Below are 21,664 nucleotides of genomic sequence, written 5' to 3'. Positions count from 1 at the left end.
TAATATCCTTCAGAAGATTTCCATATTGCTTTTCAGATGTTTGACACATGTTTTTAATGAGTTCTTTGTACTGGAAATGCAACCAAATGTTCACATTTGCAATGCTTCCTAAAGAATTATGAGTTTCTTCATGTAAGACTCTCTTAAACACAGGTTGTCCTTCCATGGGGGTAAGTTGTAATAAATCACCAAAAACAATTAGATGCTTTCCTCCTAAAAGGAGATCATACTCTTTCTTCAGTGTCTGTTGCATTCTTAAATGTACAAAGGCGAGCATTACGTTTGAAACCATGCTCACCTCATCAAATATTAAAAGTTTTAATTTCTTCAGTACTCTTGAAACTTGGTGACAAGTTTCTCCAGATAACTTTTGGTACTCCAGTTTATTACTGTATCAAAAGGGAGCATAAGTAGGCGATGTAAGGTAATTCTTTGAATTTGAGTGCAGTTAATTCAGTAGGGGCTATCACTACACACAATAAAATTGAGTCTTTAGTCTTTTACAGATAAGTGGTTAGAACTTGTATTAAAAAACTTTTTCCAGTGACAGCTTGTACGCTGGCATACAAAAGAATTGGCTTATAACTTGAACATTTACATTGATTGTTTTCATGAAGGAATCCATGTTCTATTTTTTTCTTTAACTTCCATATTTATTTATTTCTGCTCATCATTGAGCTGTTCTACTAAATGTTCTAAGTCAATATTTTCCTCTCTTGCCTGTTGCATTACTGTCTCCACCTCATTGATCCCTATGGCAGCTTCATTTTCGATTATGGGCGGAGCAAGAGGAGGGGTCCAGAACTCTGGATGCTTTGTGAACTGTCCTTTGCTATATCAGTAGCAATTGTTTCCTCTTGGTCAAGTTGTTAACTTAACATTTTCAGGTCGTTTGAAAATATTGGACACTCAATGCTGTTTTTTATAGCATTGAAAGAGTCTTTGTAGCACTCATACTGCCAAGTAACTGTTTCAGAATTCCAAGGGTTGAGCAGCTGGAGAAGTGCTAAGTAGAAAAATTATTTTTTCTCAGCTGGTTGACAGGTATGTTTTCTATGGTTTATTAAGTTACCTTTTCCATGGAAAAGCATACAGCCGTTACAACCAACTACATGGTATTTTCCTTCATCATTGTTTTGCGAAACAATATTTTTGTACTTATGGTTGTCAGGATTGGGTTTCCATTTCACAGAAGTGAAATGGACATGACGTAGTTCCTTCCTGCCCTGCAACTCAAATGAAACAATAAATGATCACGTCTGACCCACCGGGACGAAGGGATGAAGCTTGGCCAGCCCAACACCTGATTACGTCTGGTAGATATATCAGCTTCTAAAACAAATAACACTACTACTTAGTACTTGGAATATTTCTACTTCAACTGACGCACGGCACATTGCTGCCGGCTCGTAATCGAGCTGGTGTCAATGTTAAGCCCTGTTTCCCACTAGGCTGGTGGGCAGAAATGATGTTTTCACCTGCCGGCCAAGCAGGAAACTTCTATTAGGGCTAATGGTGTTCTGGCCGCACAGGTGGTCAGATGGTGGGATGAGTGTGGCAACAGATGAGTGCAGGGGAAGAAGAAGAGTAGAGAACTGATGACGAGCGCTCATCAAGGTGTAGATTTCAGGCTTAAAGGCTATGCGCTCCACCTCAAAGGGGCTGTGACCAGCACCCCGCCTAAACAGTGCAGCATGTCTGATTATAGTGCTGCATTCATAAAGACACATATTTTCAAGGTGTAGACTTCTTCTTGGACAGCATATTTTTTCTACAATATCTGTACTCCCTGGATCAAACTCTGCAAGGTACTGAATTTCTGGGAAATATTTCAAGACTCTGTTTTGCGTGTTGGAAAGGCCTAGACTAACCCAAATAATTCCTCTAGACTTTGAGAACAAGCTAGCTGAACCCAACCTATGACAGCACTCTAATGAGCTTATCATCCTAGGTGAGAGCATTTTCAAGCTGAAACTGTAGAAATCTCCTCCCATGTTTCCTTCATCTCTGTTTTCTCTGCTTTTGTGATGAATGATGTGAAATCGCGAGCAACAGAAATGGAATTGTCTGCAACAAACTGTAAGTCCATATTTGCATTCCCTAACTTTAGAATGACAGGATTATCATTGTTAATATATTTGAAGGACTGTGATCTTTTCAAATTATATGTATTCTTTGGCGATTCTATGGACAATGTATGGCTCACTGCAGATAAAAAGCTGTTTACTCTTCCTTTAGAAATGATAGGTCTTGGAAATCCAAAATGATATCTTGTATAAAAGTTTCCTTTACATCTGTATCTCCGGCGGCAATATTTGCCACATCTATGTTTTTTAAATCTTTTAATCTCATTTAAACTTGCTGTCGCAGGGTTTTGTTATTATTCTCATGTGGGATGGTGAATGTAGCATACTGTTCTATGAAGACAATACACACTCATCAGTATCAGTCCCAAATTGTGGTGTATCCTTTATCCATCAGAGCATGTGTAAATGAGGAGCTCTTTTTGCCTGGTGCTCTTTTTCCCCCCAAAATCTGTGACTTCTCTAAAAAGAGGATTTGTTTTGTTGTATTTAAAACCCAGCATCATTTGAAACATGTGATTGAAATACCTACATACATTAGCAAGATCTTTTCCTCCAGCTGTCTTCAATTGGATACCCTTTATGTTATAGTAGATCCTGTTTAGTTTTAATGGGTCTCAGGAGTTTAGCTTAGCCTTCTGGCTTGCAGGCCTGTGCCCCCGTCACCTAATGACTTTTAATCTACTTAGACTGCTCTGTCTTAGCCTATTTATTTCATTATTTTTTTAAGATGGTTGCCTTTGTTTAGGGTTAGAGCAATGTTTTGATTTACAATATCAGTGCCATTCTGTGAAGGCATCACTATCAGCGTCAAAATTAAATAATGTACGTAGGCATTAACATCATGTCCCTGTCCCACTTACGTGTTACAGAAACATAGGGGGTCATTTAAACCTCGGTGGTAAAAGGCGCTTACCGCCGTTCAGAAGACCGCCATAACACCGCTGCGGCTGCTGTAAACCGCCACGGTCATTCTGACCCACAACAGGCAAACCGCCAAAATACAGACATCCACAAAAGTCCGCCCCACCAAAGGGCAGCGGGAAACTGGCGATGACCAAACCTCCACCGTCACGCCAACAGAAATACGCCAACACTCTGACGACACACGAATCCACGCGGCGGTCTTTCAACCGCGGTATTCCATTGGCGGTACACACCGCTGCGCTCAAAATACACACACTTACAAAACACAACCACATTGGACAATTCAAAATACACACACCTGAGACACATACACACACCACTCCCACACACCCAATTAAATATAAAACACACACCCACATCACCCACAAACCTCCACTCCTAGAGATTCGTGAACACGCACCGAGAAAAGACATCCAAGCACCCAGACGCCCAATTCACTGTCACCCAGCAATATTTGCACGCACTTCACACAACACAACAATACACATCACCACACTTAGCACCACACAATCCACCCTACACATCACCCACACCACCCCATGGCACCGCAAAGACACCCCAGGTTCTCTGATGATGAACTCAGGGTCATGGTGGAGGAAATAGTACGAGTAGAGCCACAGCTGTTCGGGGCACAGGTGCAGCACACCACCATTGCCAGGAAGATGGAGTTAATGAACAGAATAGTGGACAGGGTCAACGCTGTGGGACAGCACCCAAGAAATAGGGACGACATCAGGAAGCGGTGGAACGACCTACGGGGGAAGGTGCCTTCCATGGTATCCAGGCACAACATTGCGGTGCAGAAGACTGGCGGCGGACCCCCACCTCCTCCCCCAGAATTTACAACATGGGAGGAGCAAGTCTTGAACATCCTGCATCCTGAGGGCCTCACTGGAGTAGGCGGAGGAATGGACTCTGGTAAGGCAAATCTTAACTACTTCTTCCCCCACCCCACCTGCATGCCAACTCATACCCCCACCCTCACCCTCACCGCCATCACATCCTACTCCTTGCAACTGTCTCACCATCACAACCCACCCATCCCAACACCTAGCCCTGCATGCGTCCACAAAGCATGGACACCCATCACCTAAGCATGCCCACTGCACATACACATACAAACCCCCCCTCCCCAACCACCGTCACAACAGCCCCCACAAACGAATGCCAGCACTGGGGTACTTGGGCACCCACCCATTGCACACTATGACACACACAGAAGCAATACCCATGCTTTTATACCCCTGCAGGACCCGAACGCCACGTCACCGCGCAGGAGGGTCCACAAATGTCCCCCCCACCCCCAGAAGAGGCCCACAGTGAGGACAGCAGCTCTGTCTCCCTGGATCTAGATGACCAGCCCGGTCCATCGGGGACCTCAGGACAGTCGGTTCCCCTCACACAGCCACAGGCCACAGTAGACTTTCCCCCCTCTGGGAACACCAGCACAGCACCCACCCAGCGGGCCCGTACCTCTGTCCCCAGGACACGTCAATCAGCGGTGTGTCCACCACTACAGGGAACCCAGGCTAACCCACCACCCCAACAACAACAGGGACCTGGGGGCAGTGGTAGTGGGCACACGGTCCAGGGGACAGAGGCCCAGGGAAACAGGGGAACTGGGAGGGCTGCTGTGCGACAGGGGGGGACAGGCCCAGGGAACCCACTCTCCACGAGGCCCTCTCCTCCATCATGGGAGCATACCACCGCTCCCAGGAGACGATGGCGACGGTCCTGGCTAGGTTTCAGGAGATCCAGCTTCTGCAGGAGCAACAGTATATGGGGTTCAGGGAAGAACTAAGAAACATCAGTTCCGCCATGGGTACCATCGTAGTGGCCCTGAATGAGGTAGTCACGACATTGCGGAACACTGTGGCACCTCAAAGGGCCCCTGACACTAGCATGCACCAAGAACTGCCTATCACCTCTGCCGGCGCTAGTGGACAGGAGGCTCCGACACAAGACCAACAGGCCACCAGAACCCCACCCCCTGCAGAAGGAGAACCACCCCGCAAGCGGGCCCTGAGATCCAGGAAGAAGACAGAGTAAGATGTCAAGACCCCCGCCAGCAAAGGATACTGCCCTGATTGTCAACCCACTGTCCCACATTGTCACCCTGTCCAACCTTAAACTGCCCCTGCTCCACTTCCCACAGGCATTTGGACAATGCACGATTTGCAACCACCCATCCAATTTAGAGCACTTGAATAAAAAAACTTATTGCACAAAACAATCTAGAGTCTGGCTGTGATTTAGAACAAATGTATTAGACATGACCGTGCCAAAATGTTCATTCACATTGTGATGGTAACAAACCGCTGTCACACAGCTGTAGTCCATGAGGAAACAAAGCAGATGTCACGCAGTGGGGCCCACAGCTCTGAAAACGGAAGGGAAAGTCACAACACAGTTATCATACACTGGGGGAAAAAGTCAGAGAGTAGAGAGGTAGGAGTCATTAAGTAAATGTAATATGCCGGTGTGTACTCTTACCTGTGTGTCACTGAAAATACTGCTGTATTACTGTGTCCCTGTTCTCTATGTCGTCCTCTTCGGCTTCCTCCTCTTCACTCTCCACAGGCTCCACAGCTGCTACAACACCACCATCTGGACCATCCTCCTGCAGAAAAGGCACCTGGCGGCGCAAAGCCAGGTTGTGAAGCATACAGCAGGCCACGATGATCTGGCACACCTTCTTTGGTGAGTACATTAGGGATCCACCTGTCATATGGAGGCACCTAAACCTGGCCTTCAGGAGGCCAAAGGTTCGCTCTATCACCCTCCTAGTCCGCCCATGGGCCTCATTGTACCGTTCCTCTGCCCTTGTCCTGGGATTCCTCACTGGGGTCAGTAGCCAGGACAGGTTGGGGTAACCAAAGTACCCAGTGCCTCTGGAGTTGACCCATCACATACGGGATGCTGCTATTCCGCAGGATGTAGGCGTCATGCACTGACCCAGGGAACTTGGCATTAACATGGGAGATGTACTGGTCAGCCAAACACACCATCTGTACATTCATGGAATGATAACTCTTCCGGTTCCTGTACACCTGTTCACTCCTGCTGGGGGGGACCAAAGCAACATGTGTCCCATCAATGGCACCTATGATGTTGGGGATATGTCCAAGGACATAGAATTCACCCTTCACTGTAGGCAAATCCCCCACCTCAGGGAAAACGATGTAGCTCCGCATGTGTTTCAGCAGGGCAGACAACACTCTGGACAACACCTTGGAAAACATAGGCTGGGACATCCCTGATGATATGGCCACTGTTGTTTGAAATGACCCACTTGCTAAGAAATGGAGTACTGACAGCACCTGCACTAGAGGGGGGATCACTGTGGGTTGTCGGATGGGTGACATCAGGTCTGGCTCCAGCTGGGCACACAGTTCATGAATAGTGGCTCGGTCAAGCCTGTATGTCAGTATGACATGTCGTTCCTCCATTGTCGACAGGTCCACCAGCGGTCTGTACATGGGAAGATTCCTCCATCTCCTTGCATGTCCCAGCGGACGGTGCCTATGAAGGACAACAGCGAGCACAGAGTCAAGCAACCCACAGTTACGTAACCACAGCTTGCACATAGCACAATTCCCAATGCATTGAATGGCTTGTATGAGTGTTGGTGCATGGCCTAGGTATGTGTGACGCAGTTGGTAATTAGGCCATGTGGGCCCTTGAAATGGCGGCTGCCTGACCTGTGAAGTGCGAAGGTGGGATGTGAGGTCAATGCGCTGGCGTGGCACACCGCGGCGGTAGGCGGTCGAAGAGCGCTGCGCTAAGCCGCATTGGTTAACATAGAACCCAATGGGTTTCAGGAGCCAATGACGATGTGCGCCGGCGGTCGCGGTACGCACCGCTGCGGGCGTGACCGCCATTTTCTATCTGCTTAATCACTCGATACCTGATCTTCGACAGGAGAGGACCTACACTGCAAGTGCTGCTGTGACCTCGGTCTGGAAGAGACAATGGCTCATGCGACTGGGGAAAGGGCCCCTGCCTTCACTGCGGAGGAGTTGGAGAAACTTGCAGATGGGGTCCTTCCCCAGTATGCGCTACTCTACGGTCCTCCAGACCAACAGGTAAGTACACTGGGACCATGCTTTGTGGGCAATGCCTGGGTTGAGTCGGGTGGATGAAAGATGGTGGGGAGGGGAGCGATTGAGGCATGCATCAAACGACAGATGAGAGCATGTGCCACATGGCAAGGGTGGGGATGGGGGGCCACTCACATCGAGCATGCAGAAGGTGATGACAATTTTTCTCTTCCTGTACATGTCACATAGGTCAGCGCCCATCAGAAAGTTGCGATTTGGCGTGCCATCGCCAAGGACGTCCGGACCCTGGGGGTCCACAACAGACGGGGCACCCACTGCCGGAAGAGGTGGGAGGACATCCGACGCGGGAGCAGGAAGACGGCGGAGGCTCTGCTGGGGATGGCCTCCCAACGTAGGAGGGGTGCCAGTCGTCCATTGACCCCCCTGATGTCCCGGATCCTGGCGGTGGCCTACCCCGATTTGGATGGGCGCGTGAGGACATCACAGCAGACACAAGGGGGTGAGTACATTCTCATTCTGCTGACTTTGCGCGCAGTGGAGGTGTCTGGGTGGGGGAGGAGGGCTGTGGGTATCCCTAGGCCAGGGCGATTTCTGTAGGCTAAGCCCCTCCGTAAGGCATGGCCCTGTGCCCCCGCCCCCCACCTCTGTAGGGTGCCAAGTACAGGTATCCATGGCCCTGTGTCATCTATGTGTGCAGTTGTCGTCGATAGGCTTGTAGGCCATGTCCCACGGATTGCGTAGTGGACCCCAAGTGCGCGGCGTTTTGCAGGGGGCTTCTGTGTCTGTCTTGTCCGCCAACGGTAGCGGTAATCCATGCACTCAACATGTCTTTATTTCTCCTCCCCCCCCTTTTTTGTGGTCTTCCTGTTCATGTGTGCATTAGCATCATCAGGCGGAGGAGAAGTGGCATCGGAGCACGAAGGAGCTGCATCTCACATGGCCATGGCGGGCCATGCAACTGACTCGGATTTCACCAGTGAGACGGAGGGCGAGGGGAGCTCCACAGCGGGGACTCGTGCTGATGTCAGTGACAGCGACTCGTCCTCTGAAGGGAGCTTCCTTGTGGTGGCGGCAACATCCGTGCTCCCGCAACAACAGGTACAGCCGCCACCCAGCGCACCAGCACCGCCCTCCCAGCAGCCCCTCAGCGTTTGCCCCGTGCCCGCTCACCCAGGAAGGTGGGCATCTCCTTCGCCCCAGGCACCTCAGCCCCTGCCCCTGTCACCCCTGCTGCCCTCAGTGAGGAGGTCATTGACCTCCTAAGGACCATCATTGTTGGGCAGTCTACCCTTTTGAATGCCATCCAGGGTATACAAAGAGAAGTGCACCAGAGTAATGCATTCGGGTCAGGCTGCCCATCAGCGATAGTTCAATGCTCTGGCCTCAGCACTGACGGCAGCAATTGTCCCTGTCTCTAGCCTCCCCCCTCCAACTTCCTCCGCCCAGACCCAATCCCCTGTACCTCTGCCTATCCTGGACACACCTACAGACCAGCCTGCACACACCTCAACACCCAAGGGAAGCTCATCCAGACATAAGCACCACACATCACACAAGCATTCACACAAGCAACATCCACATGCAGACATTCCAACAGCCACTGCCTCCACTGTGTCCCCCTCCTCCTCGTCTCCCTCCTCCCTCCCTGTGACGTCTCCACTCACACTTGCATGCACAACATCTTCAGCCACTACGTCCATCACCAGCACACCCACCAGAACACTCCGCACACGTGCAGTCACCACCCCCACTACCATTTACACGTCCCCTGTGTCCTCTCCAAGTGTGTCTGTCACCCCCTCCTCCAAAGTACACAAACGCAGGCAGCCACCCACCCAACAGCCATCCACCTCACAACAGCCTCCAGCCCAAGCACCTGCACCCAAAGACACCAGACTTCACACTCCTACAACCACATCCTCTTCCTCTTCCTCCACTCCCATCCCCACTACACCTACCCGTCCCTCTCTTTCCAAATTGCTTTTCCTTTCCAAACTTGACCTCTTTCCTACAACTCCCCCACCCCGTCCATCTCATAAGACTCCAATCAGCACCTCAGCCACCACAAAACCGGGACCAGTGAAGACTGTTGTCCATGGACTGTGGAGTCCCCCACCCTCAAGGGCATCCAGTTCAGCTAGGAGCCAAGGCACGGCCAGCCCACCACCGGAAAAGCATCCCAAGATTGCCAGTGCCCGGCGCGAGCGACCAAAGACCCCAGGGACCAAAATCCCTACATTGGCTCCGTCAGGAAGTGAGGTGCCACCTGGCACACCGCCAAAGGTGGGAAAGGGCCACAAGCGTGCAGGGAAGGGTGGGAAGGGCAGCACGCCCGACAAGTCCGGAAGCAGGCCAGCTGGCCAGGAGGGCCCCACCAGCCCCATCCCAGGTGTGCAGGAGGACACAAACAGGCCCGGTACTGCAGCCCAGGAGGGCCCCGCCAGCCACAGCCCAGCTGCCCAGGAGGGCCCTGCCAGCCACAGCCCAGCTGGGCAATGAAGGACCACCAGCCACAGCCCAGCTGCCCAGGAGGGCCCGCCAGCCACAGCCCAGCTGGGCAATGAAGGACCACCAGCCACAGCCCAGCTGGGCAATGAAGGACCGCCAACTCAAGCACCGCTGAACATGGCAAGGACTGCCAAGGCAAGCACCGCTGAACAGGGCAAGGACCGCCAAGGCAAGCACCGCTGAACAGGGCAAGCACCGCTGAACAGGGCAAGGACCGCTGAACATGGCAAGGACTGCCAAGGCAAGCACCACTGAACAGGGCAAGGACCGCCAAGGCAAGTACCGCTGAACAGGGCAAGCACCGCTGAACAGGGCAAGGACCGCTGAACATGGCAAGGACTGCCAAGGCAAGCACCGCTGAACAGGGCAAGGACCGCCAAGGCAAGCACCGCTGAACAGGGCAAGCACCGCTGAACAGGGCAAGGACCGCTGAACAGGGCAAGGACCGCCAAGGCAAGCACCGCTGAACAGGGCAAGGACCGCTGAACATGGCAAGGACTGCCAAGGCAAGCACCGCTGAACAGGGCAAGGACCGCCAAGGCAAGTACCGCTGAAAAGGGCAAGCACCGCTGAACAGGGCAAGGACTGCCAAGGCAAGCACCGCTGAACAGGGCAAGGACCGCCAAGGCAAGCACCGCTGAACAGGACAAGCACCGCTGAACTGGGCCCTTCATCTCAAGCACCGCTCCGTTGGGCCCTTCATCTCAAGCACCGCTGCACTGGGCCCTTCATCTCAAGCACCGCTCCGCTGGGCACCGCCGTCTCAAGCACCGCTCCGCTGGGCACCGCCGTCTCAAGCACCGCTGCACTGGGCCCTTCATCTCAAGCACCGCTCCGCTGGGCACCGCCGTCTCAAGAACCGCTGCACTGGGCCCTTCATCTCAAGCACCGCTGCACTGGGCCCTTCATCTCAAGCACCGCTCCGCTGGGCCCTTCATCTCAAGCACAGCTCCGCTGGGCACCGCCGTCTCAAGAACCGCTGCACTGGGCCCTTCATCTCAAGCACCGCTCCGCTGGGCCCATCATCTCAAGCACCGCTCCGCTGGGCCCTTCATCTCAAGCACCGCTGCACTGGGCCCTTCATCTCAAGCACCGCTGCACTGGGCCCTTCATCTCAAGCACCGCTCCACTGGGCCCTTTATCTCAAGCACCGCTCCGCTGGGCCCTTCATCTCAAGCACCGCTGCACTGGGCCCTTCATCTCAAGCACCGCTCCGCTGGGCACCGCCATCTCAAGCACCGCTGCACTGGGCCCTTCATCTCAAGCACCGCTCCGCTGGGCACCGCTGTCTCAAGAACCGCTGAACTGGGCCCTTCATCTCAAGCACCGCTGCACTGGGCCCTTCATCTCAAGCACCGCTCCGCTGGGCACCGCCGTCTCAAGCACCGCTCCGCTGGGCACCGCCGTCTCAAGCACCGCTGCACTGGGCCCTTCATCTCAAGCACCGCTCCGCTGGGCACCGCCGTCTCAAGAACCGCTGAACTGGGCCCTTCATCTCAAGCACCGCTCCGCTGGGCACCGGCGTCTCAAGAACCGCTGCACTGGGCCCTTCATCTCAAGCACCGCTCCGCTGGGCCCTTCATCTCGAGCACCGCTCCGCTGGGCCCTTCATCTCAAGCACAGCTCCGCTGGGCACCGCCGTCGGAAGCACCGCTGCACTGGGCCCTTCATCTCAAGCACCGCTCCGCTGGGCACCGCCGTCTCAAGCACCGCTGCACTGAGCCCTTCATCTCAAGCACCGCTCCGCTGGGCACCGCCGTCTCAAGAATCGCTGAACTGGGCCCTTCATCTCAAGCACCGCTCCACTGGGCCCTTCATCTCAAGCACCGCTGAACTGGGCCCTTCATCTCAAGCACCGCTCCGCTGGGCACCGCCGTCTCAAGAACCGCTGAACTGGGCCCTTCATCTCAAGCACCGCTCCGCTGGGCACCGCCGTCTCAAGAACCGCTGAACTGGGCCCTTCATCTCAAGCACCGCTGAACTGGGCCCTTCATCTCAAGCACCGCTGGCCCATTGGCGGAAGGGGCAGGCCCGCATCTGTGTCGGGCAGGGCTGCACGAAGCACTCTGGGCACTAGTCCCCCTCCAGTACCAGTGGAGACTGTTATCCACTTGAGAGACTGTGGCTTTGCACTCCCCAGGATGGCACAGTGGGCACCCCACCCACTGTAGAGACTTGTGAGACTGTGGCTTTGCACTCCCCAGGATGGCACAGTGGGCAACCCACCCACTGTAGAGACTTGTGAGACTGTGGCTTTGCACTCCCCAGGATGGCACAGTGGCCATGGAGGCCCCTCGTGGATCTGGCGTTGTGGACTCATGTGGCTGAGGTGCCGCCCCTTCCCTTCCCCCTGAGGTGCCTGTAGTTTTCCTATCTGATGCCCCTGCAGTGTTCTCTCCGTTGGAGGCAGGTATCCTGTGTGGGCTTTGCCCATGTGTTTTGCCCAGTGGCCCACGAACAATGACTGATGGACATATCGGACTGGACAATTTATGTATATAAAGTTATAGATGTGTGATATATTTTATACTCAGTCTTACAATATAATTCTATATTTATAATCATTTCCTTTTGCCTTTGCATTCTTCCGGGGGGTTTGGGGGTGTAACTGTGATGTGTTGCTATGCATTGATGTGTGTGTTGTAGTGGTTGAGGGTGAGGGTGGGTGTGTCGCATATGTGTGTCCCCGTAATTATTTGCCTCCCCCTCCCCTGTGTCGTAGGTGCAGTACTCACCGTTGTCTTGTGCGCCGGCGTTCGTGCTCCTGGTAGAGGAGCAGGAAGACAATGGCTGGTAGGATGTGCAGTTCGGGTTCCATGCTGTCCAGATTCCTCGTGGGGTGTATGGAGGTGATCGTTTTCCGTTTGAAATGTCTGTTTCCGACGTGTTTTTATCGGCGGGGCTACGGCCCCGGAAAAGGTGGCGGATTGGTGGGTTGTGATAGGGTGGGCGGTACATTGTCTCCTGCCTGTCTGTTGGCGGTGACCGCCGCGCTGTTTGTTTGTCCCGCCGTGGCAGGTGGTGTGTTAAAGTGGTGGTCTCTGTTGGCTGTTTCCGCCAGGGTCGGAATTGCATTTTTTTTACCGCCAGCCTGTTGGCGGTTTGGCCGCCGCTTTAACACCGACCGCCAGGGTTGGAATGACCCCCATAATGTTCTCTTGGTGGGCATTGTTTACATAATCACTGCCACAAGCCTGGCCCTTTATCTATTGTTTGGGAACATACCAGCGTCAGGGGTCCTACAAAATCTGTATAGATACATCTCACACAGACAAGGTTATCAGAGGGATTCCTACCAGATGCTATAGACGCCATCTATGCTGCACATTGCCTTGATGAAGACCTAGCCTTCGTGTCCCCATGGAGTCTGACCTAGACCTCATTCCAAGGTAACAAGGGCTGGGGTGCTTCTCACAGACATGGTACTGGCAGATTCAGTTTATCACAACTAGCTCTTGTTAAGTTAGGGATTAGGTTCTTTATGCTAGGGATTTTACATTTTATGCTTATTGCAAATTGGTGGGGGTCTTTGTGTTCACAACTTTCATCTCCACAATCATGCTTCTTTTATTTTACATTATCCTAATCTTTGCAGCTCATGCAATTTATCATACATGGCAGCCTTTTCAATAAATATATTGAAGACTCTCCTGCATCTCCTTTATTGCCTGTGTGTGACTGAGACTTATTGCTAACATGAGAAAAGGATAACTTCCATTCCACCACGACTCCCCTGAGATGTCACACTCTAGAGTCCATGCGTAAGGCTACCAGAAATCACTTTTTACTGTTTGGGTTTTTGGTAAGATACTCCTTGTGAGCCAGGAGGGTTGGGCTGACAATTGTGACTTGTTGTAGGAATCGCCTACAAACAAAAGTGCTGTCATCCCTGAACCAGCAGCCTCGCCTAGGAGCGAGAGTCCAACTATGACAATGTTAGAGTTTGAGGGGGTCATTCTGACTCCCGCCGGTCGCGGTAACCGCGGTGCCGGCGGGAGCCGCCAGAATACCGCTGCGCGGTCAGAAGACCGCCGCGGTTATTCTGTGTTTCCCGCTGGGCAGGCGGGCGACCGCCCGAAGGCCGCCCGCCCGCCCAGCGGGAAACCCCTTTCCACGAGGATGCCGGCTCCGAATGGAGCCGGCGGAGTGGAAAGGGTGCGACGGGTGCAGTTGCACCCGTCGCGAATTTCAGTGTCTGCTATGCAGACACTGAAATTCTCAGTGGGGCCCTGTTACGGGGGCCCCTGCAGTGCCCATGCCATTGGCATGGGCACTGCAGGGGCCCCCAGGGTCCCCACGGCACCCATACCGCCATCCTGTTGGCCGCCAGGAACAGGATGGCGGTATGGGGGTCGGAATCCCCATGGCAGCGGAAAACCGACGGTACACCGCCGGTTTTCCGTTTCTGACCGCGGCTGTACCGCCGTGGTCAGAATGCCCTTGGGAGCACCGCCAGCCTGTTGGCGGTGCTCCCGCGGTCCCCGGCCCTGGCGGTCCATGACCGCCAGGGTCGGAATGACCGCCTGATTGTCTTAGAAATGCTAGTGAATCATCTTATGCATACTCTGCGCGACTAAGTGATACAAACCAAGTAGGTGGACCTACTTTTCGGAGCATACATTTAAGTTCTCCATGACGATAGTACCAGTATTCATTAGACCCACATTGTTGTGCTATCAAATTAATTAAGTTGTACTCCAGAGTTTCATCCTTACCTTGTATCTTATCGCAAAAAGCTCCCTTACAGAAAGATTTTTCAGATTGAATCATGTTTTAAGAATATGGTTCACAGCATAAGAGAATTCTGACACATCAATCACAAATAACAGATGGCATATATAAGAAATACATTGTCAAAACCTTGGGTCCTCTGAATATGGTCTTTTTGACCTATATTCAGCTGCTGGTATTTGAACAGGTCACTCATAGTAGCATCCACCTACTCCTGTGGGAAATAGCTGTGGAAAATAACAAGCCTCTAAACTTTTTTCCCACAAACTCATTGGATCTCCTCTAGATAGTTTTATTTGAGACAGATCAGTAGCATCCCCAACAACTTCTTTTGTTTGAAGTCGATGAATACTATAGTGCTCATATATTTCTTATGACCCCCTTATCCACTTTTTCTATTTGTCCACTTGATTGTAGTAGTTTATCATTGATACAACTTACATTTTCAATAATGTAAAAAAAAATTCTTTTAAGTATAATGTGGCTTTTTTAACTTTATTTTCATCAACTAACTCTTGCCAGATTTTGTTACTTTTCGTAGGCACTCCATTCATTAGAATTATCAGTGGTTGATCTACATCTTTCGCAACACCCACACTGTCAACATAAAAAAAAAAAAAAAATGGTAAATATATAACTCTCCCTTTAACCCCTTAGCTGCTGGGTCTTTCCCCCCAAGTGCTGAGCCCTTTTTTGGCTGTATGGGGTAGTTCGCCAAATTTGCGTCCTTTTTCCACCAACGTCCTGGAGATTATAAAGGTACTCAGAGTTTGTGGGTTCCCCTGGAGGAGACAGAGAAATTAGCCAAAATACAGCTAAGATTTTGTTGTTTTGGGAAAAATGAGAAATAAGTGCTGCAGAAGTAAGCATCTATTTTTTCCCTACAAATGGAATCAACAAAGGGTTTGTGGTGCTAAGATCACCATCTTCACAGCTTTCAGGAACAGGCAGATTTGAATCAGAAAACCAAAATTTTCAACACAGTTTTGGCATTTTCCTGGGACATACCCCATTATTACTATGTTGTGTGCTTTCAGCCTCCTTCCAGTTTGTGACAGAAATTAGTGTGTAACCTATTCCCAGACAGCTAAACATTTCAGAAAACTAGACAACTTCTGAATTTTTCAAGGGGTCATTTGTGTAGATCCTTCAAAGAATTCCTATAGAAAGTAACAGTTGAAATAACAAATATTGAATTTTAGTTGAAGAAAACAGCCATTCTGGTCTACGTTTTGTTCTGTAACTTTTTCCAGCTATGGCAGATTTTTGAAAGCAATATACTGTTACATCTTCTGGACCCTTCTGTTTGCGGGGATATATAGGGCTTGTAGGTCCATCAAGAACCCAAGGTTCCCATGAGCCAATAAATGAGCTGCAACTTGCAATGGGTTTTCATTGTTTACTGGGAACAGGAATTCATTTGGTAAAATATAAAGAGTTGTAAATAGGTATCACAGAAACCTATGTATTTCCGAAATGGGCACAAGAAGTAGAGTTTAGAAGCAGTGGTTACTTGCACATCTCTGAATTCGGGCGTACCCATACTAACAAGTGAATTACAGGGCATTTCTCAAAATGACTTCTTTCTTACAGGCACAAATGTAGAGAAAGACAATTGCCAATAACACTATGGGGGTTATTACAACTTTGGAGGTGGTGTTAATCCGTCCCAAAAGTGACAGTAAAGTGACGGATATACCACCAGCCGTATCACAAGTCCATTATATCCTATGGAACTCGTAATACCGCTGGTGGTATGTCCGTCACTTTACCGTCACTTTTGGGACGGATTAACACCTCCTCCAAAGTTTTAATAACCCCCTATATCTTTGATTCTGTGTTCCTCCAAGTCTCCTGATAAAAAAGGTACCTCACTTATGTGGGTAGGCCTAGTGCCCGTGACAGGAAACACCCCAAATGCAAAGTAGACACTTCACATTTTTCCAATGAGAATGAAGGATTTTTTTGCAAAGTGTCTAGCTGTAGATTTTGGGCTCTAGCTCAGCCAGCACATAGGGAAACCTAGCAAACCTATACATTTTTTTAAACTTGACACCCTGGGGGATAGGGTGGCTTGTGGGGCTCTCAACAGGTTCTGTCACCCAGAATCCATAGCAAACCTCAAAACTTGGCTAAAAAACACCCTTTCCACACATTTCCGTGATGCAAAGTTGTGGAATCTGAAGGGAGCTACAAACTTGCTTCCACCCAGCATTCCCCCATGCCCCAAATGCAAATGTTACCTCACTTGTGTGGGTAAGTCAAAACTTATTGTGGCAATAATCATAACTAAGATAAGTGAACTAATTAGTCCTGGGATCGGGAACCATTTAGGAAAACATATTAAACCCAGACATATCAGTAAAGTAGACATCAAGGGGAGTCCAGGGAGGTATCGCTTGTGAGGATTCCCCAAAGTGTCTTTCCCCAGAATGCCCTACAAAGGTAAATCATTGAATAAAAGCACTATTTTTCCTTGCATTTCTGTGATGTAAACTACAGGAATATGCAGGGATCCACAAACTGCTTACCACCCAGATTTCCCCAACTTGTCTCGATAAAAACTCTACCCTACTGGTGTGTTTGGGCTTAGTGCCCATGACAAGAATGATTCACACAACTGTCAATGGTAGTCCTTACATGGCACACAGGTGGGGTAGCGTTTTTATCAGGGCAAGTGGGGAAATGCTGGATGGTAGGAATTTTGTGGATCTCTGTATATTCCTGTAGTTTGCGTGACAGAAATGCAAGGAAAAATACAGTTTTTATTCAATGATTCACATTTGCAGGGTATTCTGGGTAAGAAAACTTTGGGGAATCCACACAAGCCACACCTCCATGGACTCCCCAGGTGTCTAGTTTTCAGAATTATCTGGGTACGGTAGGTTTACCTATATGGCAGTCGAGCCCAGGACCCAAAATGCAGGTGCCCACCTGTCAAAGCCCAGCTCACCTGAGTCCTTGTTCAGTTCTGATGGAGGTTGAAGACAATCCGACCCCACCCTGAAACTGCTTGTTCCAGCACACTAGTTTTTAAAACAGTGCACTAAGAACAGAAGCTCAAGGGAAGGGGGGAAGTGGATAAAATAAAATAAAGAGACAACAGCGTTCTTGCGTTTCCACTGTTGAAGTGCTGCACAAATCAGCGGCCCTCTCTGACTTCGGTAGAAACTGGTGCCTAATGAAACATAAACAAAGAACAGATAAGTACATCCTATTCCTAACTGTGTTCCTGACTATCCCTTTATTTATTAGAAATTTTCTTCTAAAAGTACCTCTAGGATCCTGGTCTCTAGTTTCCAGGTTTGGAATGTGTTACTGCTCTGGGATGTGCTTTCTATTACTCTAAAGCTTCTAAAACATGAAACAAATACCGTTATCAGAATTATCAATATCAAACATTCATCTTAATATAACTAAAGCCTAAATTGCCAATAGCAGACTCACTTTTCCCATATTTCCAGAAACTTTTATAAAACAAATACTGTACTTTTACGTCAAAATACAGCATGTAATTTGTGCAAGTCCTTGATTTACTGTTTGCCTTGCTGTTAATGGTTTCCACGGTTCGATTCTTAAAAGTTCCATAAAAAAATGTTTGCTTCACAAAGTTCCGCAAAGTATTGTTGTAACAAAGAGTTTGAATCACAATGTTTGTGGAAGGTATCTTGTTTCAAATTGTCTATACACGAATCCAGAAATTGTTGTCAAAGTTCGTTCAGGTAATAAAAGTTTTGCACTTACTTGTTGCTGGCAAGAGATACTGATCAGTCTAACCTTGTCTTCTTTCTCTTTTGCAGGTTGCTTGTAGGAGAGAGGCTGAGGCAAGGAGGAACCGGAAACCGGAAGAAGGAAGAGCCAGCAGCTGCGCCCATTGAAGCCAATGAAAGTCTGTAGAGAGCAGGAGTGCCAGCGCCGAGGGATCTGTCCTCAGGTAAGCGGGAGGTAGACGAGCACAAGCACTGGGCGAGGCTCGAGGGCTGCCTTTTATAGACAGGGCTGGGTGTGGTCCTCACATGCTGCACATGTTCTTGAAAGGTGTGCAGAGCTGGGTGTGGTTTGAAGAGCTGGGTGTGGTCCTCACATGCTGCACATGTTCTTGAAAGGTGTGCAGAGTTTCAGTTATTATGCAAATGAGTTAAATTAACACATGGCCTAGAGAGGAGTGTTTTAAAGAAGCCTTGGTAAAAGCAAGGCCCAATGTGTAAACAAAACAGCACATTAAACAACATACACAGAAGCCTAGGGGGGGGGGGGGAAGGTGAGATAACAAGAAAGGCTTTCAATAGTAAGTTTAAAAGGGAGCTATTACAGAACCCACTAGTGCAGTGAGAGGGGACATGCTCTTTGCTGTGCACAAACCCTAACAGTTGCCCCCCTCAAAGGCCCTCCTACAGGACGGGGTTTTCCTGGATTTTTTAAATAAAACCGTCTAATCAGCTGTGGGGCATGTACATATGATGCTGGTTCCCATGAATTCTCAGATTCATCATATCCTTTCCATTCTACTAAATAAAACAGACGTCCACTAATTATTTTTGAGTCTTTTATGCTTTTCACTTCATATTCTAGATTTCCCTTAATTGGTATGGGTGGAGGTGGTGGTTCAGGTCGGGTTTTTGGATTGTACGGCTTAAGCAAGGACACATGGAATGTAGTATGTACTGGATATTCTTTTGGTAAATCTAATTTTACTGTTACCGGGTTTACTATGGCAGTTATACTAAAGGGTCCAATAAAACGTGGTTGCAGCTTTCGGGATCCCTCTATGTTTAGGTTCTTTGTGGAGAGCCATACCTTGTCACCGATTTTATACATTGGGGCCTCAGATCTGTGTTTGTCTGCTTGTCTTTTCATGCTTTCCTTGTACTTTAATAAATGTTTCCTGGCTTTGTCTTGTATGTCACCTAACCTTGTTAGTCTATCCGTTACTGTAGGTAACAGAGAATCTTCTAACAAAATGGGTATAGCTCTTGGATGATACCCCTGCAAGAAATAGAATGGTGAGCAAAGTAGAGCTGAATGCTCAGTATTATTATAAACAAACTCCGCTACAGGGAGAGCTTCCAACCATTCACTAGAATAATCAGCCAATAAACAACGTAGCGTTTGAAGTAAGGTTTGGTTCAGTCGTTCAGTCTGTCCATCTGTCTCTGGGTGGAAAGCAGTGGATAATGCCACATCTATTTTCAGTTTTTTACATAATTTTTTCCAAAATTTAGAGTTGAACTGGCTCCCTCGGTCTGACACCACTTTGCTTGGCAAACCATGTAAACGCACAATTTCCCTTATAAAAATATCGGCAAATTCTGCCGCCGTGGATAATTTCCGTAATGGTACAAAATGTGCCATTTTAGATAAAAAATCCACTATAACCAACACTGTTGTGAAAGATTTTACAGGTGGTAAACCTACAATAAAGTCTACGCTCACAGTGTGCCAAGGTTGCTTGGGTGTTGGCATTGGTATTAACAAACCGTCAGGGGCCTTATGAGAAGATTTATGTCTTGCACAAATTGGACAGGTAGTGACAAATTGCTTAATGTCCTTTCTTATAGTGTCCCACCAAAAGTGTTTTTGCACATTTTCCAGGGTTTTTACCCAACCAGGATGACCTGCCAACGGTGAGGCGTGATGCCAAATTATCACCTGTGTTTGTAATTCAGAGGTGGGCACTAACAGCATGTTGTCGTGATACAATAAACCTCGTTGTATTGTGTTATGGGAATCTTTTAACCAATCCTGAGGTGCTATTTGCATGTGTGCATTATATAGATCTGTGATGAAATCCTTCTGTTGTACTGGTGCCAAAAACTTTTGGGGAGGAATAATGGGTTCTCCTATTTTATCTTGTTTCATGTCTGAAGTATGTCCGTATCTAGATAACATATCAGATTGAATTTGTTGTGCACCTGGTCTATAGGTTATTACAAAGTCAAATGTGCTAAAAAAAAATAACCAGCGCATCTGACGTGGTGTTAATGCTTTAAGTGATCCAAAAAACTGTAGGTTCCTATGGTCAGAAAATATTGTAACTGGGTACTTGGCTCCCATTAAATGGTGCCTCCATTCTGAAAAGGCTACTTTGATAGCTAGTAGTTCCCTTTCAGCCACAGTGTAATTTTGTTCAGCTGGTAATAACTTTTTGGAATAGAAGGCTATAGGATGTAACTGGCCATCTACTGCATCTCGTTGAGAGAGAACTCCTCCTAAAGCTACTTGTGAAGCATCCGCTTCAACAAAAAAAGGCAAGTCAGGATCAGGATGTTTCAGAATTGGGGCTGAAGTGAACTTTTGTTTTTGGAGTTGAAAGGCGTGTGCCGCCTCATCAGTCCAAAGAAATCGTTGCCCTTTCTGCAACAAGGTAGTTATTGGGGCCGCAATGTCTGCGAAATGTGCAATAAACCTCCTATAAAAATTGGCGAAACCCAGAAATTTCTGAATATCTTTTACAGAGGATGGTTCTGGCCAATCGGCAATAGCACTGATTTTCTTTACATCCATAGTTATTCCTTGAGGTGACAGGCAGTATCCTAAAAAGTCCACCTTGCTGACATTAAAAGTACACTTTTCTAACTTAGCAAAAAGATGATTTTCTTTTAACTTTGATAATACTGCACGAACATGTTGGGTATGTTCTTCTGAGTTCTTAGAGTAAATGAGGATGTCGTCTATGTATACTATGACACAAACGTCCAGGAATTCGTGTAGGACCTCATTTATAAAGAACTGAAAGGCCGCAGGGGCATTCCATAACCCAAAGGGCATTACTGTGTACTCAAATAAACCAAACTTTGTCTTGAAAGCTGTCTTCCACTCATCCCCCTCTTTTACTCGGACCAGGTGGTAAGCTCCCCGCAGATCTAGTTTAGTGTATACAGTAGAATGTCTTAACTGATCCAACAACACAGGTATTAGAGGAAGAGGATATTTATTCTTTATTGTAGCCTTATTTAGTCCTCTATAATCGATACACGCGCGCAGGGATTTATCCGGCTTCGGGATAAAAAAGAGTGGAGATGACACCGGAGATGTGGAATGACGGATGAACCCAGACTGTAGTAGGTCATCTAGGTAGGTTCTTAAGTATTTGGTTTCTTCGTCAGTCAAAGCATATACTCTGTTATTAGGTAAAGGGGCCCCTGGGATAAGATCTATACGACAGTCATAAGACCTATGTGGGGGCAGCACACTAGCCTTTACTGGATCAAAGACGTCTTTAAAGTCAGAATATTCAGGAGGGAGACTTGGTTCATCTTGTATAACACTAGCACAGTGTAATACTGTGCTCTGTTCTGTACCTGCTTCTTGATAGCAATTGGTTCTACAGAAAGAGGAATCCAAAGTAACATT

The sequence above is a fragment of the Pleurodeles waltl genome, chromosome 6 (assembly GCF_031143425.1).
Source record: "Pleurodeles waltl isolate 20211129_DDA chromosome 6, aPleWal1.hap1.20221129, whole genome shotgun sequence".
NCBI lineage: Eukaryota > Metazoa > Chordata > Amphibia > Caudata > Salamandridae > Pleurodeles > Pleurodeles waltl.
This window is presented reverse-complemented; position numbering follows the sequence as displayed.